This window comes from Crinia signifera, chromosome 4 (genome assembly GCF_055691185.1).
Source record: "Crinia signifera chromosome 4, ASM5569118v1, whole genome shotgun sequence".
Classification (NCBI taxonomy): Eukaryota; Metazoa; Chordata; class Amphibia; order Anura; family Myobatrachidae; genus Crinia; species Crinia signifera.
The window spans coordinates 294830263-294843125 of NC_139220.1; the positions used below are offsets into that span (position 1 = coordinate 294830263).

Below are 12863 nucleotides of genomic sequence, written 5' to 3' on the forward strand. Positions count from 1 at the left end.
GTTGCCTTGTTAGCGCAGTGGGTAGCGCGTCAGTCTCATAATCTGAAGGTCATGAGTTCAAGCCTCACACAGGGCATTCTTTTTGATGTCTGTCATGACTTTTGTCCTCACAAGAGTGCATTGGAATTTGAGAATTAAACTCTGTTTCTGATAAAGTTGCCTGAACACCTATTGGAACTGACGGCATTTTCTTTGTTGAATAGGACTTTGTTCTGGAAATTTGTGTAATAGAGGAAAAAAGGGGGCATAAAGCATTGTTCTGGTCTTTTTCATAATTTTTGTTCTTAGTGAGCCACAATTCCATTTCTCATGCAGTTCCAAGACATCTGGAAATGTTACAAGTCTTGAGTCAAGGACAATCGTGATGACATATCAGTATTCCAAAAACGTCGCAACTGGAAGCAGTGCATCACATGTGCAATTGGAAGTACACCAAACAGAAGTTTTTTTGCTCCGATGCTTTTGATTCTCTCTTGAATTAACAATAAGGTTCCATTCCCATACCGGGAGTCGAACCCGGGCCGCCTGGGTGAAAACCAGGAATCCTGACCGCTAGACCATATGGGAAGAAGAAAGCTACTGAATTCAATGTTTTAAACAAGCAAAATTTGTCTTGCCGACAGTGTACATTTATTCATACCAAGTGCAGTACCTTGTTGAAACCAAACACAACCAAGAAGTTGCCTTGTTAGCGCAGTAGGTAGCGCGTCAGTCTCATAATCTGAAGGTTGTGAGTTCAAGCCTCACACAGGGCATTCTTTTTGATGTCTGTCATGACTTTTGTCCTCACAAGAGTGCATTGGAATTTGAGAATTAAACTCTGTTTCTGATAAAGTTGCCTGAACACCTATTGGAACTGACGGCATTTTCTTTGTTGAATAGGACTTTGTTCTGGAAATTTGTGTAATAGAGGAAAAAAGGGGGCATAAAGCATTGTTCTGGTCTTTTTCATAATTTTTGTTCTTAGTGAGCCACAATTCCATTTCTCATGCAGTTCCAAGACATCTGGAAATGTTACAAGTCTTGAGTCAAGGACAATCGTGATGACATATCAGTATTCCAAAAACGTCGCAACTGGAAGCAGTGCATCACATGTGCAATTGGAAGTACACCAAACAGAAGTTTTTTTGCTCCGATGCTTTTGATTCTCTCTTGAATTAACAATAAGGTTCCATTCCCATACCGGGAGTCGAACCCGGGCCGCCTGGGTGAAAACCAGGAATCCTGACCGCTAGACCATATGGGAAGCTGAAAGCTGCTGACTTCAATGTTTCATACAAGCAAAATATGTCTTGCCGACAGTGTACATTTATTCATGCTAAGTGCAGTACCTTGTTGAAACCAAACACAACCAAGAAGTTGCCTTGTTAGCGCAGTAGGTAGCGCGTCAGTCTCATAATCTGAAGGTCGTGAGTTCAAGCCTCACACAGGGCATTCTTTTTGATGTCTGTCATGACTTTTGTCCTCACAAGAGTGCATTGGAATTTGAGAATTAAACTCTGTTTCTGATAAAGATGCCTGAACACCTATTGGAACTGACGGCATTTTCCTTGTTGAATAGGACTTTGTTCTGGAAATTTGTGTAATAGAGGAAAAAAGGGGGCATAAAGCATTGTTCTGGTCTTTTTCATAATTTTTGTTTTTAGTGAGCCACAATTCCATTTCTCATGCAGTTCCAAGACATCTGGAAATGTTACAAGTCTTGAGTCAAGGACAATCGTGATGACATATCAGTATTCCAAAAACTTGTCGCAACTGGAAGCAGTGCATCACATATGCAATTGGAAGTACACCAAACAGAAGTTTTTTTGCTCCGATGCTTTTGATTCTCTCTTGAATTAACAATAAGGTTCCATTCGCATACCGGGAGTCGAACCCGGGCCGCCTGGGTGAAAACCAGGAATCCTGACCGCTAGACCATATGGGAAGCTGAAAGCTGCTGACTTCAATGTTTCATACAAGCAAAATTTGTCTTGCCGACAGTGTACATTTATTTATGCTAAGTGCGGTACCTTGTTGTAACCAAACACAACCAAGAAGTTGCCTTGTTAGCGCAGTAGGTAGCGCGTCAGTCTCATAATCTGAAGGTCGTGAGTTCAAGCCTCACACAGGGCATTCTTTTTGATGTCTGTCATGACTTTTGTCCTCACAAGAGTGCATTGGAATTTGAGAATTAAACTCTGTTTCTGATAAAGATGCCTGAACACCTATTGGAACTGACGGCATTTTCCTTGTTGAATAGGACTTTGTTCTGGAAATTTGTGTAATAGAGGAAAAAAGGGGGCATAAAGCATTGTTCTGGTCTTTTTCATAATTTTTGTTTTTAGTGAGCCACAATTCCATTTCTCATGCAGTTCCAAGACATCTGGAAATGTTACAAGTCTTGAGTCAAGGACAATCGTGATGACATATCAGTATTCCAAAAACTTGTCGCAACTGGAAGCAGTGCATCACATGTGCAATTGGAAGTACACCAAACAGAAGTTTTTTTGCTCCGATGCTTTTGATTCTCTCTTGAATTAACAATAAGGTTCCATTCCCATACCGGGAGTCGAACCCGGGCCGCCTGGGTGAAAATCAGGAATCCTGACCGCTAGACCATATGGGAAGCTGAAAGCTACTGAATTCAATGTTTTATACAAGCAAAATTTGTCTTGCCGACAGTGTACATTTATTCATACCAAGTGCAGTACCTTGTTGAAACCAAACACAACCAAGAAGTTGCCTTGTTAGCGCAGTAGGTAGCGCGTCAGTTTTATAATCTGAAGGTCGTGAGTTCAAGCCTCACACAGGGCATTGTTTTTGATGTCTGTCATGACTTTTGTCCTCACAAGAGTGCATTGGAATTTGAGAATTAAACTCTGTTTCTGATAAAGATTCCTGAACACCTATTGGAACTGACGGCATTTTCCTTGTTGAATAGGACTTTGTTCTGGAAATTTGTGTAATAGAGGAAAAAAGGGGGCATAAAGCATTGTTCTGGTCTTTTTCATAATTTTTGTTCTTAGTGAGCCACAATTCCATTTCTCATGCAGTTCCAAGACATCTGGAAATGTTACAAGTCTTGAGTCAAGGACAATCGTGATGACATATCAGTATTCCAAAAACTTGTCGCAACTGGAAGCAGTGCATCACATGTGCAATTGGAAGTACACCAAACAGAAGTTTTTTTGCTCCGATGCTTTTGATTATCTCTTGAATTAACAATAAGGTTCCATTCCCATACCGGGAGTCGAACCCGGGCCGCCTGGGTGAAAACCAGGAATCCTGACCGCTAGACCATATGGGAAGCTGAAAGCTACAGAATTCAATGTTTCATACAAGCAAAATTTGTCTTGCCGACAGTGTACATTTATTCATACCAAGTGCAGTAACTTGTTGAAACCAAACACAACCAAGAAGTTGCCTTGTTAGCGCAGTAGGTAGCGCGTCAGTCTCATAATCTGAAGGTCGTGAGTTCAAGCCTCACACAGGGCATTCTTTTTGATGTCTGTCATGACTTTTGTCCTCACAAGAGTGCATTGGAATTTGAGAATTAAACTCTGTTTCTGATAAAGATGCCTGAACACCTATTGGAACTGACGGCATTTTCCTTGTTGAATAGGACTTTGTTCTGGAAATTTGTGTAATAGAGGAAAAAAGGGGGCATAAAGCATTGTTCTGGTCTTTTTCATAATTTTTGTTTTTAGTGAGCCACAATTCCATTTCTCATGCAGTTCCAAGACATCTGGAAATGTTACACGTCTTGAGTCAAGGACAATCGTGATGACATATCAGTATTCCAAAAACTTGTCGCAACTGGAAGCAGTGCATCACATGTGCAATTGGAAGTACACCAAACAGAAGTTTTTTTGCTCCGATGCTTTTGATTCTCTCTTGAATTAACAATAAGGTTCCATTCCCATACCGGGAGTCGAACCCGGGCCGCCTGGGTGAAAACCAGGAATCCTGACCGCTAGACCATATGGGAAGCTGAAAGCTACTGAATTCAATGTTTTATACAAGCAAAATTTGTCTTGCCGACAGTGTACATTTATTCATACCAAGTGCAGTACCTTGTTGAAACCAAACACAACCAAGAAGTTGCCTTGTTAGCGCAGTAGGTAGCGCGTCAGTTTTATAATCTGAAGGTCGTGAGTTCAAGCCTCACACAGGGCATTCTTTTTGATGTCTGTCATGACTTTTGTCCTCACAAGAGTGCATTGGAATTTGAGAATTAAACTCTGTTTCTGATAAAGATTCCTGAACACCTATTGGAACTGACGGCATTTTCCTTGTTGAATAGGACTTTGTTCTGGAAATTTGTGTAATAGAGGAAAAAAGGGGGCATAAAGCATTGTTCTGGTCTTTTTCATAATTTTTGTTCTTAGTGAGCCACAATTCCATTTCTCATGCAGTTCCAAGACATCTGGAAATGTTACAAGTCTTGAGTCAAGGACAATCGTGATGACATATCAGTATTCCAAAAACGTCGCAACTGGAAGCAGTGCATCACATGTGCAATTGGAAGTACACCAAACAGAAGTTTTTTTGCTCCGATGCTTTTGATTCTCTCTTGAATTAACAATAAGGTTCCATTCCCATACCGGGAGTCGAACCCGGGCCGCCTGGGTGAAAACCAGGAATCCTGACCGCTAGACCATATGGGAAGAAGAAAGCTACTGAATTCAATGTTTTAAACAAGCAAAATTTGTCTTGCCGACAGTGTACATTTATTCATACCAAGTGCAGTACCTTGTTGAAACCAAACACAACCAAGAAGTTGCCTTGTTAGCGCAGTAGGTAGCGCGTCAGTCTCATAATCTGAAGGTTGTGAGTTCAAGCCTCACACAGGGCATTCTTTTTGATGTCTGTCATGACTTTTGTCCTCACAAGAGTGCATTGGAATTTGAGAATTAAACTCTGTTTCTGATAAAGTTGCCTGAACACCTATTGGAACTGACGGCATTTTCTTTGTTGAATAGGACTTTGTTCTGGAAATTTGTGTAATAGAGGAAAAAAGGGGGCATAAAGCATTGTTCTGGTCTTTTTCATAATTTTTGTTCTTAGTGAGCCACAATTCCATTTCTCATGCAGTTCCAAGACATCTGGAAATGTTACAAGTCTTGAGTCAAGGACAATCGTGATGACATATCAGTATTCCAAAAACTTGTCGCAACTGGAAGCAGTGCATCACATGTGCAATTGGAAGTACACCAAACAGAAGTTTTTTTGCTCCGATGCTTTTGATTATCTCTTGAATTAACAATAAGGTTCCATTCCCATACCGGGAGTCGAACCCGGGCCGCCTGGGTGAAAACCAGGAATCCTGACCGCTAGACCATATGGGAAGCTGAAAGCTGCTGACTTCAATGTTTCATACAAGCAAAATATGTCTTGCCGACAGTGTACATTTATTCATGCTAAGTGCAGTACCTTGTTGAAACCAAACACAACCAAGAAGTTGCCTTGTTAGCGCAGTAGGTAGCGCGTCAGTCTCATAATCTGAAGGTCGTGAGTTCAAGCCTCACACAGGGCATTCTTTTTGATGTCTGTCATGACTTTTGTCCTCACAAGAGTGCATTGGAATTTGAGAATTAAACTCTGTTTCTGATAAAGATGCCTGAACACCTATTGGAACTGACGGCATTTTCCTTGTTGAATAGGACTTTGTTCTGGAAATTTGTGTAATATAGGAAAAAAGGGGGCATAAAGCATTGTTCTGGTCTTTTTCATAATTTTTGTTTTTAGTGAGCCACAATTCCATTTCTCATGCAGTTCCAAGACATCTGGAAATGTTACAAGTCTTGAGTCAAGGACAATCGTGATGACATATCAGTATTCCAAAAACTTGTCGCAACTGGAAGCAGTGCATCACATATGCAATTGGAAGTACACCAAACAGAAGTTTTTTTGCTCCGATGCTTTTGATTCTCTCTTGAATTAACAATAAGGTTCCATTCGCATACCGGGAGTCGAACCCGGGCCGCCTGGGTGAAAACCAGGAATCCTGACCGCTAGACCATATGGGAAGCTGAAAGCTGCTGACTTCAATGTTTCATACAAGCAAAATTTGTCTTGCCGACAGTGTACATTTATTCATGCTAAGTGCGGTACCTTGTTGAAACCAAACACAAACAAGAAGTTGCCTTGTTAGCGCAGTAGGTAGCGCGTCAGTCTCATAATCTGAAGGTCGTGAGTTCAAGCCTCACACAGGGCATTCTTTTTGATGTCTGTCATGACTTTTGTCCTCACAAGAGTGCATTGGAATTTGAGAATTAAACTCTGTTTCTGATAAAGTTGCCTGAACACCTATTGGAACTGACGGCATTTTCTTTGTTGAATAGGACTTTGTTCTGGAAATTTGTGTAATAGAGGAAAAAAGGGGGCATAAAGCATTGTTCTGGTCTTTTTCATAATTTTTGTTCTTAGTGAGCCACAATTCCATTTCTCATGCAGTTCCAAGACATCTGGAAATGTTACAAGTCTTGAGTCAAGGACAATCGTGATGACATATCAGTATTCCAAAAACTTGTCGCAACTGGAAGCAGTGCATCACATGTGCAATTGGAAGTACACCAAACAGAAGTTTTTTTGCTCCGATGCTTTTGATTCTCTCTTGAATTAACAATAAGGTTCCATTCCCATACCGGGAGTCGAACCCGGGCCGCCTGGGTGAAAACCAGGAATCCTGACCGCTAGACCATATGGGAAGCTGAAAGCTGCTGACTTCAATGTTTCATACAAGCAAAATTTGTCTTGCCGACAGTGTACATTTATTCATGCTAAGTGCGGTACCTTGTTGAAACCAAACACAACCAAGAAGTTGCCTTGTTAGCGCAGTAGATAGCGCGTCAGTCTCATAATCTGAAGGTCGTGAGTTCAAGCCTCACACAGGGCATTCTTTTTGATGTCTGTCATGACTTTTGTCCTCACAAGAGTGCATTGGAATTTGAGAATTAAACTCTGTTTCTGATAAAGATGCCTGAACACCTATTGGAACTGACGGCATTTTCCTTGTTGAATAGGACTTTGTTCTGGAAATTTGTGTAATAGAGGAAAAAAGGGGGCATAAAGCATTGTTCTGGTCTTTTTCATAATTTTTGTTCTTAGTGAGCCACAATTCCATTTCTCATGCAGTTCCAAGACATCTGGAAATGTTACAAGTCTTGAGTCAAGGACAATCGTGATGACATATCAGTATTCCAAAAACTTGTCGCAACTGGAAGCAGTGCATCACATGTGCAATTAGAAGTACACCAAACAGAAGTTTTTTTGCTCCGATGCTTTTGATTATCTCTTGAATTAACAATAAGGTTCCATTCCCATACCGGGAGTCGAACCCGGGCCGCCTGGGTGAAAACCAGGAATCCTGACCGCTAGACCATATGGGAAGCTGAAAGCTACTGACTTCAATGTTTCATACAAGCAAAATTTGTCTTGCCGACAGTGTACATTTATTCATACCAAGTGCAGTACCTTGTTGAAACCAAACACAACCAAGAAGTTGCCTTGTTAGCGCAGTAGGTAGCGCGTCAGTCTCATAATCTGAAGGTCGTGAGTTCAAGCCTCACACAGGGCATTCTTTTTGATGTCTGTCATGACTTTTGTCCTCACAAGAGTGCATTGGAATTTGAGAATTAAACTCTGTTTCTGATAAAGATGCCTGAACACCTATTGGAACTGACGGCATTTTCCTTGTTGAATAGCAATTTGTTCTGGAAATTTGTGTAATAGAGGAAAAAAGGGGGCATAAAGCATTGTTCTGGTCTTTTTCATAATTTTTGTTCTTAGTGAGCCACAATTCCATTTCTCATGCAGTTCCAAGACATCTGGAAATGTTACAAGTCTTGAGTCAAGGACAATCGTGATGACATATCAGTATTCCAAAAACTTGTAGCAACTGGAAGCAGTGCATCACATGTGCAATTGGAAGTACACCAAACAGAAGTTTTTTTGCTCCGATGCTTTTGATTCTCTCTTGAATTAACAATAAGGTTCCATTCCCATACCGGGAGTCGAACCCGGGCCGCCTGGGTGAAAACCAGGAATCCTGACCGCTAGACCATATGGGAAGCTGAAAGCTGCGGACTTCAATGTTTCATACAAGCAAAATTTGTCTTGCCGACAGTGTACATTTATTCATGCTAAGTGCGGTACCTTGTTGAAACCAAACACAACCAAGAAGTTGCCTTGTTAGCGCAGTAGGTAGCGCGTCAGTCTCATAATCTGAAGGTCGTGAGTTCAAGCCTCACACAGGGCATTCTTTTTGATGTCTCTCATGACTTTTGTCCTCACAAGAGTGCATTGGAATTTGAGAATTAAACTCTGTTTCTGATAAAGTTGCCTGAACACCTATTGGAACTGACGGCATTTTCTTTGTTGAATAGGACTTTGTTCTGGAAATTTGTGTAATAGAGGAAAAAAGGGGGCATAAAGCATTGTTCTGGTCTTTTTCATAATTTTTGTTCTTAGTGAGCCACAATTCCATTTCTCATGCAGTTCCAAGACATCTGGAAATGTTACAAGTCTTGAGTCAAGGACAATCGTGATGACATATCAGTATTCCAAAAACTTGTCGCAACTGGAAGCAGTGCATCACATGTGCAATTGGAAGTACACCAAACAGAAGTTTTTTTGCTCCGATGCTTTTGATTCTCTCTTGAATTAACAATAAGGTTCCATTCCCATACCGGGAGTCGAACCCGGGCCGCCTGGGTGAAAACCAGGAATCCTGACCGCTAGACCATATGGGAAGCTGAAAGCTGCTGACTTCAATGTTTCATACAAGCAAAATTTGTCTTGCCGACAGTGTACATTTATTCATGCTAAGTGCAGTACCTTGTTGAAACCAAACACAACCAAGAAGTTGCCTTGTTAGCGCAGTAGGTAGCGCGTCAGTCTCATAATCTGAAGGCCGTGAGTTCAAGCCTCACACAGGGCATTCTTTTTGATGTCTGTCATGACTTTTGTCCTCACAAGAGTGCATTGGAATTTGAGAATTAAACTCTGTTTCTGATAAAGATGCCTGAACACCTATTGGAACTGACGGCATTTTCCTTGTTGAATAGGACATTGTTCTGGAAATTTGTGTAATAGAGGAAAAAAGGGGGCATAAAGCATTGTTCTGGTCTTTTTCATAATTTTTGTTTTTAGTGAGCCACAATTCCATTTCTCATGCAGTTCCAAGACATCTGGAAATGTTACAAGTCTTGAGTCAAGGACAATCGTGATGACATATCAGTATTCCAAAAACTTGTCGCAACTGGAAGCAGTGCATCACATGTGCAATTGGAAGTACACCAAACAGAAGTTTTTTTGCTCCGATGCTTTTGATTCTCTCTTGAATTAACAATAAGGTTCCATTCCCATACCGGGAGTCGAACCCGGGCCGCCTGGGTGAAAACCAGGAATCCTGACCGCTAGACCATATGGGAAGCTGAAAGCTGCTGACTTCAATGTTTCATACAAGCAAAATTTGTCTTGCCGACAGTGTACATTTATTTATGCTAAGTGCGGTACCTTGTTGAAACCAAACACAACCAAGAAGTTGCCTTGTTAGCGCAGTAGGTAGCGCGTCAGTCTCATAATCTGAAGGTCGTGAGTTCAAGCCTCACACAGGGCATTCTTTTTGATGTCTGTCATGACTTTTGTCCTCACAAGAGTGCATTGGAATTTGAGAATTAAACTCTGTTTCTGATAAAGTTGCCTGAACACCTATTGGAACTGACGGCATTTTCTTTGTTGAATAGGACTTTGTTCTGGAAATTTGTGTAATAGAGGAAAAAAGGGGGCATAAAGCATTGTTCTGGTCTTTTTCATAATTTTTGTTCTTAGTGAGCCACAATTCCATTTCTCATGCAGTTCCAAGACATCTGGAAATGTTACAAGTCTTGAGTCAAGGACAATCGTGATGACATATCAGTATTCCAAAAACTTGTCGCAACTGGAAGCAGTGCATCACATGTGCAATTGGAAGTACACCAAACAGAAGTTTTTTTGCTCCGATGCTTTTGATTCTCTCTTGAATTAACAATAAGGTTCCATTCCCATACCGGGAGTCGAACCCGGGCCGCCTGGGTGAAAACCAGGAATCCTGACCGCTAGACCATATGGGAAGCTGAAAGCTGCTGACTTCAATGTTTCATACAAGCAAAATTTGTCTTGCCGACAGTGTACATTTATTCATGCTAAGTGCGGTACCTTGTTGAAACCAAACACAACCAAGAAGTTGCCTTGTTAGCGCAGTAGATAGCGCGTCAGTCTCATAATCTGAAGGTCGTGAGTTCAAGCCTCACACAGGGCATTCTTTTTGATGTCTGTCATGACTTTTGTCCTCACAAGAGTGCATTGGAATTTGAGAATTAAACTCTGTTTCTGATAAAGATGCCTGAACACCTATTGGAACTGACGGCATTTTCCTTGTTGAATAGGACTTTGTTCTGGAAATTTGTGTAATAGAGGAAAAAAGGGGGCATAAAGCATTGTTCTGGTCTTTTTCATAATTTTTGTTCTTAGTGAGCCACAATTCCATTTCTCATGCAGTTCCAAGACATCTGGAAATGTTACAAGTCTTGAGTCAAGGACAATCGTGATGACATATCAGTATTCCAAAAACTTGTCGCAACTGGAAGCAGTGCATCACATGTGCAATTAGAAGTACACCAAACAGAAGTTTTTTTGCTCCGATGCTTTTGATTATCTCTTGAATTAACAATAAGGTTCCATTCCCATACCGGGAGTCGAACCCGGGCCGCCTGGGTGAAAACCAGGAATCCTGACCGCTAGACCATATGGGAAGCTGAAAGCTACTGACTTCAATGTTTCATACAAGCAAAATTTGTCTTGCCGACAGTGTACATTTATTCATACCAAGTGCAGTACCTTGTTGAAACCAAACACAACCAAGAAGTTGCCTTGTTAGCGCAGTAGGTAGCGCGTCAGTCTCATAATCTGAAGGTCGTGAGTTCAAGCCTCACACAGGGCATTCTTTTTGATGTCTGTCATGACTTTTGTCCTCACAAGAGTGCATTGGAATTTGAGAATTAAACTCTGTTTCTGATAAAGATGCCTGAACACCTATTGGAACTGACGGCATTTTCCTTGTTGAATAGCAATTTGTTCTGGAAATTTGTGTAATAGAGGAAAAAAGGGGGCATAAAGCATTGTTCTGGTCTTTTTCATAATTTTTGTTCTTAGTGAGCCACAATTCCATTTCTCATGCAGTTCCAAGACATCTGGAAATGTTACAAGTCTTGAGTCAAGGACAATCGTGATGACATATCAGTATTCCAAAAACTTGTAGCAACTGGAAGCAGTGCATCACATGTGCAATTGGAAGTACACCAAACAGAAGTTTTTTTGCTCCGATGCTTTTGATTCTCTCTTGAATTAACAATAAGGTTCCATTCCCATACCGGGAGTCGAACCCGGGCCGCCTGGGTGAAAACCAGGAATCCTGACCGCTAGACCATATGGGAAGCTGAAAGCTGCGGACTTCAATGTTTCATACAAGCAAAATTTGTCTTGCCGACAGTGTACATTTATTCATGCTAAGTGCGGTACCTTGTTGAAACCAAACACAACCAAGAAGTTGCCTTGTTAGCGCAGTAGGTAGCGCGTCAGTCTCATAATCTGAAGGTCGTGAGTTCAAGCCTCACACAGGGCATTCTTTTTGATGTCTCTCATGACTTTTGTCCTCACAAGAGTGCATTGGAATTTGAGAATTAAACTCTGTTTCTGATAAAGTTGCCTGAACACCTATTGGAACTGACGGCATTTTCTTTGTTGAATAGGACTTTGTTCTGGAAATTTGTGTAATAGAGGAAAAAAGGGGGCATAAAGCATTGTTCTGGTCTTTTTCATAATTTTTGTTCTTAGTGAGCCACAATTCCATTTCTCATGCAGTTCCAAGACATCTGGAAATGTTACAAGTCTTGAGTCAAGGACAATCGTGATGACATATCAGTATTCCAAAAACTTGTCGCAACTGGAAGCAGTGCATCACATGTGCAATTGGAAGTACACCAAACAGAAGTTTTTTTGCTCCGATGCTTTTGATTCTCTCTTGAATTAACAATAAGGTTCCATTCCCATACCGGGAGTCGAACCCGGGCCGCCTGGGTGAAAACCAGGAATCCTGACCGCTAGACCATATGGGAAGCTGAAAGCTGCTGACTTCAATGTTTCATACAAGCAAAATTTGTCTTGCCGACAGTGTACATTTATTCATGCTAAGTGCAGTACCTTGTTGAAACCAAACACAACCAAGAAGTTGCCTTGTTAGCGCAGTAGGTAGCGCGTCAGTCTCATAATCTGAAGGCCGTGAGTTCAAGCCTCACACAGGGCATTCTTTTTGATGTCTGTCATGACTTTTGTCCTCACAAGAGTGCATTGGAATTTGAGAATTAAACTCTGTTTCTGATAAAGATGCCTGAACACCTATTGGAACTGACGGCATTTTCCTTGTTGAATAGGACATTGTTCTGGAAATTTGTGTAATAGAGGAAAAAAGGGGGCATAAAGCATTGTTCTGGTCTTTTTCATAATTTTTGTTTTTAGTGAGCCACAATTCCATTTCTCATGCAGTTCCAAGACATCTGGAAATGTTACAAGTCTTGAGTCAAGGACAATCGTGATGACATATCAGTATTCCAAAAACTTGTCGCAACTGGAAGCAGTGCATCACATGTGCAATTGGAAGTACACCAAACAGAAGTTTTTTTGCTCCGATGCTTTTGATTCTCTCTTGAATTAACAATAAGGTTCCATTCCCATACCGGGAGTCGAACCCGGGCCGCCTGGGTGAAAACCAGGAATCCTGACCGCTAGACCATATGGGAAGCTGAAAGCTGCTGACTTCAATGTTTCATACAAGCAAAATT

At 41.2% G+C, this 12863-nt stretch overlaps 38 non-coding genes across 38 annotated transcripts; 19 read left to right on the forward strand and 19 right to left on the reverse strand.

Moving 5' to 3' along the window:
• Positions 1-3: 3 nt before the first annotated feature.
• Positions 4-76, forward strand: TRNAM-CAU (transfer RNA methionine (anticodon CAU)). The gene has a single exon. It is a non-coding gene; the product is annotated as a tRNA-Met (tRNA).
• A 419-nt stretch (positions 77-495) lies between these two features.
• On the reverse strand, positions 496-567 carry TRNAE-UUC (transfer RNA glutamic acid (anticodon UUC)). The gene has a single exon. It is a non-coding gene; the product is annotated as a tRNA-Glu (tRNA).
• Positions 568-682: 115 nt separating this feature from the next.
• TRNAM-CAU (transfer RNA methionine (anticodon CAU)) lies at positions 683-755 on the forward strand. The gene has a single exon. It is a non-coding gene; the product is annotated as a tRNA-Met (tRNA).
• Positions 756-1174: 419 nt separating this feature from the next.
• TRNAE-UUC (transfer RNA glutamic acid (anticodon UUC)) lies at positions 1175-1246 on the reverse strand. Its single transcript has one exon. It is a non-coding gene; the product is annotated as a tRNA-Glu (tRNA).
• A 115-nt stretch (positions 1247-1361) lies between these two features.
• Positions 1362-1434, forward strand: TRNAM-CAU (transfer RNA methionine (anticodon CAU)). Its single transcript has one exon. It is a non-coding gene; the product is annotated as a tRNA-Met (tRNA).
• A 421-nt stretch (positions 1435-1855) lies between these two features.
• Positions 1856-1927, reverse strand: TRNAE-UUC (transfer RNA glutamic acid (anticodon UUC)). Its single transcript has one exon. It is a non-coding gene; the product is annotated as a tRNA-Glu (tRNA).
• Positions 1928-2042: 115 nt separating this feature from the next.
• TRNAM-CAU (transfer RNA methionine (anticodon CAU)) lies at positions 2043-2115 on the forward strand. Its single transcript has one exon. It is a non-coding gene; the product is annotated as a tRNA-Met (tRNA).
• Positions 2116-2536: 421 nt separating this feature from the next.
• TRNAE-UUC (transfer RNA glutamic acid (anticodon UUC)) lies at positions 2537-2608 on the reverse strand. The gene has a single exon. It is a non-coding gene; the product is annotated as a tRNA-Glu (tRNA).
• A 115-nt stretch (positions 2609-2723) lies between these two features.
• TRNAI-UAU (transfer RNA isoleucine (anticodon UAU)) lies at positions 2724-2796 on the forward strand. Its single transcript has one exon. It is a non-coding gene; the product is annotated as a tRNA-Ile (tRNA).
• Positions 2797-3217: 421 nt separating this feature from the next.
• On the reverse strand, positions 3218-3289 carry TRNAE-UUC (transfer RNA glutamic acid (anticodon UUC)). The gene has a single exon. It is a non-coding gene; the product is annotated as a tRNA-Glu (tRNA).
• Positions 3290-3404: 115 nt separating this feature from the next.
• On the forward strand, positions 3405-3477 carry TRNAM-CAU (transfer RNA methionine (anticodon CAU)). Its single transcript has one exon. It is a non-coding gene; the product is annotated as a tRNA-Met (tRNA).
• A 421-nt stretch (positions 3478-3898) lies between these two features.
• TRNAE-UUC (transfer RNA glutamic acid (anticodon UUC)) lies at positions 3899-3970 on the reverse strand. The gene has a single exon. It is a non-coding gene; the product is annotated as a tRNA-Glu (tRNA).
• Positions 3971-4085: 115 nt separating this feature from the next.
• Positions 4086-4158, forward strand: TRNAI-UAU (transfer RNA isoleucine (anticodon UAU)). Its single transcript has one exon. It is a non-coding gene; the product is annotated as a tRNA-Ile (tRNA).
• A 419-nt stretch (positions 4159-4577) lies between these two features.
• Positions 4578-4649, reverse strand: TRNAE-UUC (transfer RNA glutamic acid (anticodon UUC)). Its single transcript has one exon. It is a non-coding gene; the product is annotated as a tRNA-Glu (tRNA).
• A 115-nt stretch (positions 4650-4764) lies between these two features.
• Positions 4765-4837, forward strand: TRNAM-CAU (transfer RNA methionine (anticodon CAU)). Its single transcript has one exon. It is a non-coding gene; the product is annotated as a tRNA-Met (tRNA).
• Positions 4838-5258: 421 nt separating this feature from the next.
• On the reverse strand, positions 5259-5330 carry TRNAE-UUC (transfer RNA glutamic acid (anticodon UUC)). The gene has a single exon. It is a non-coding gene; the product is annotated as a tRNA-Glu (tRNA).
• A 115-nt stretch (positions 5331-5445) lies between these two features.
• Positions 5446-5518, forward strand: TRNAM-CAU (transfer RNA methionine (anticodon CAU)). Its single transcript has one exon. It is a non-coding gene; the product is annotated as a tRNA-Met (tRNA).
• A 421-nt stretch (positions 5519-5939) lies between these two features.
• TRNAE-UUC (transfer RNA glutamic acid (anticodon UUC)) lies at positions 5940-6011 on the reverse strand. Its single transcript has one exon. It is a non-coding gene; the product is annotated as a tRNA-Glu (tRNA).
• Positions 6012-6126: 115 nt separating this feature from the next.
• Positions 6127-6199, forward strand: TRNAM-CAU (transfer RNA methionine (anticodon CAU)). Its single transcript has one exon. It is a non-coding gene; the product is annotated as a tRNA-Met (tRNA).
• A 421-nt stretch (positions 6200-6620) lies between these two features.
• TRNAE-UUC (transfer RNA glutamic acid (anticodon UUC)) lies at positions 6621-6692 on the reverse strand. The gene has a single exon. It is a non-coding gene; the product is annotated as a tRNA-Glu (tRNA).
• Positions 6693-6807: 115 nt separating this feature from the next.
• On the forward strand, positions 6808-6880 carry TRNAM-CAU (transfer RNA methionine (anticodon CAU)). Its single transcript has one exon. It is a non-coding gene; the product is annotated as a tRNA-Met (tRNA).
• Positions 6881-7301: 421 nt separating this feature from the next.
• TRNAE-UUC (transfer RNA glutamic acid (anticodon UUC)) lies at positions 7302-7373 on the reverse strand. The gene has a single exon. It is a non-coding gene; the product is annotated as a tRNA-Glu (tRNA).
• A 115-nt stretch (positions 7374-7488) lies between these two features.
• Positions 7489-7561, forward strand: TRNAM-CAU (transfer RNA methionine (anticodon CAU)). The gene has a single exon. It is a non-coding gene; the product is annotated as a tRNA-Met (tRNA).
• Positions 7562-7982: 421 nt separating this feature from the next.
• TRNAE-UUC (transfer RNA glutamic acid (anticodon UUC)) lies at positions 7983-8054 on the reverse strand. The gene has a single exon. It is a non-coding gene; the product is annotated as a tRNA-Glu (tRNA).
• Positions 8055-8169: 115 nt separating this feature from the next.
• Positions 8170-8242, forward strand: TRNAM-CAU (transfer RNA methionine (anticodon CAU)). The gene has a single exon. It is a non-coding gene; the product is annotated as a tRNA-Met (tRNA).
• A 421-nt stretch (positions 8243-8663) lies between these two features.
• TRNAE-UUC (transfer RNA glutamic acid (anticodon UUC)) lies at positions 8664-8735 on the reverse strand. Its single transcript has one exon. It is a non-coding gene; the product is annotated as a tRNA-Glu (tRNA).
• A 115-nt stretch (positions 8736-8850) lies between these two features.
• Positions 8851-8923, forward strand: TRNAM-CAU (transfer RNA methionine (anticodon CAU)). The gene has a single exon. It is a non-coding gene; the product is annotated as a tRNA-Met (tRNA).
• A 421-nt stretch (positions 8924-9344) lies between these two features.
• On the reverse strand, positions 9345-9416 carry TRNAE-UUC (transfer RNA glutamic acid (anticodon UUC)). Its single transcript has one exon. It is a non-coding gene; the product is annotated as a tRNA-Glu (tRNA).
• Positions 9417-9531: 115 nt separating this feature from the next.
• TRNAM-CAU (transfer RNA methionine (anticodon CAU)) lies at positions 9532-9604 on the forward strand. Its single transcript has one exon. It is a non-coding gene; the product is annotated as a tRNA-Met (tRNA).
• A 421-nt stretch (positions 9605-10025) lies between these two features.
• Positions 10026-10097, reverse strand: TRNAE-UUC (transfer RNA glutamic acid (anticodon UUC)). Its single transcript has one exon. It is a non-coding gene; the product is annotated as a tRNA-Glu (tRNA).
• Positions 10098-10212: 115 nt separating this feature from the next.
• Positions 10213-10285, forward strand: TRNAM-CAU (transfer RNA methionine (anticodon CAU)). The gene has a single exon. It is a non-coding gene; the product is annotated as a tRNA-Met (tRNA).
• Positions 10286-10706: 421 nt separating this feature from the next.
• Positions 10707-10778, reverse strand: TRNAE-UUC (transfer RNA glutamic acid (anticodon UUC)). The gene has a single exon. It is a non-coding gene; the product is annotated as a tRNA-Glu (tRNA).
• A 115-nt stretch (positions 10779-10893) lies between these two features.
• Positions 10894-10966, forward strand: TRNAM-CAU (transfer RNA methionine (anticodon CAU)). The gene has a single exon. It is a non-coding gene; the product is annotated as a tRNA-Met (tRNA).
• Positions 10967-11387: 421 nt separating this feature from the next.
• Positions 11388-11459, reverse strand: TRNAE-UUC (transfer RNA glutamic acid (anticodon UUC)). Its single transcript has one exon. It is a non-coding gene; the product is annotated as a tRNA-Glu (tRNA).
• Positions 11460-11574: 115 nt separating this feature from the next.
• Positions 11575-11647, forward strand: TRNAM-CAU (transfer RNA methionine (anticodon CAU)). The gene has a single exon. It is a non-coding gene; the product is annotated as a tRNA-Met (tRNA).
• Positions 11648-12068: 421 nt separating this feature from the next.
• Positions 12069-12140, reverse strand: TRNAE-UUC (transfer RNA glutamic acid (anticodon UUC)). Its single transcript has one exon. It is a non-coding gene; the product is annotated as a tRNA-Glu (tRNA).
• Positions 12141-12255: 115 nt separating this feature from the next.
• TRNAM-CAU (transfer RNA methionine (anticodon CAU)) lies at positions 12256-12328 on the forward strand. The gene has a single exon. It is a non-coding gene; the product is annotated as a tRNA-Met (tRNA).
• A 421-nt stretch (positions 12329-12749) lies between these two features.
• On the reverse strand, positions 12750-12821 carry TRNAE-UUC (transfer RNA glutamic acid (anticodon UUC)). Its single transcript has one exon. It is a non-coding gene; the product is annotated as a tRNA-Glu (tRNA).
• Between the last annotated feature and the right edge of the window lie 42 nt (positions 12822-12863).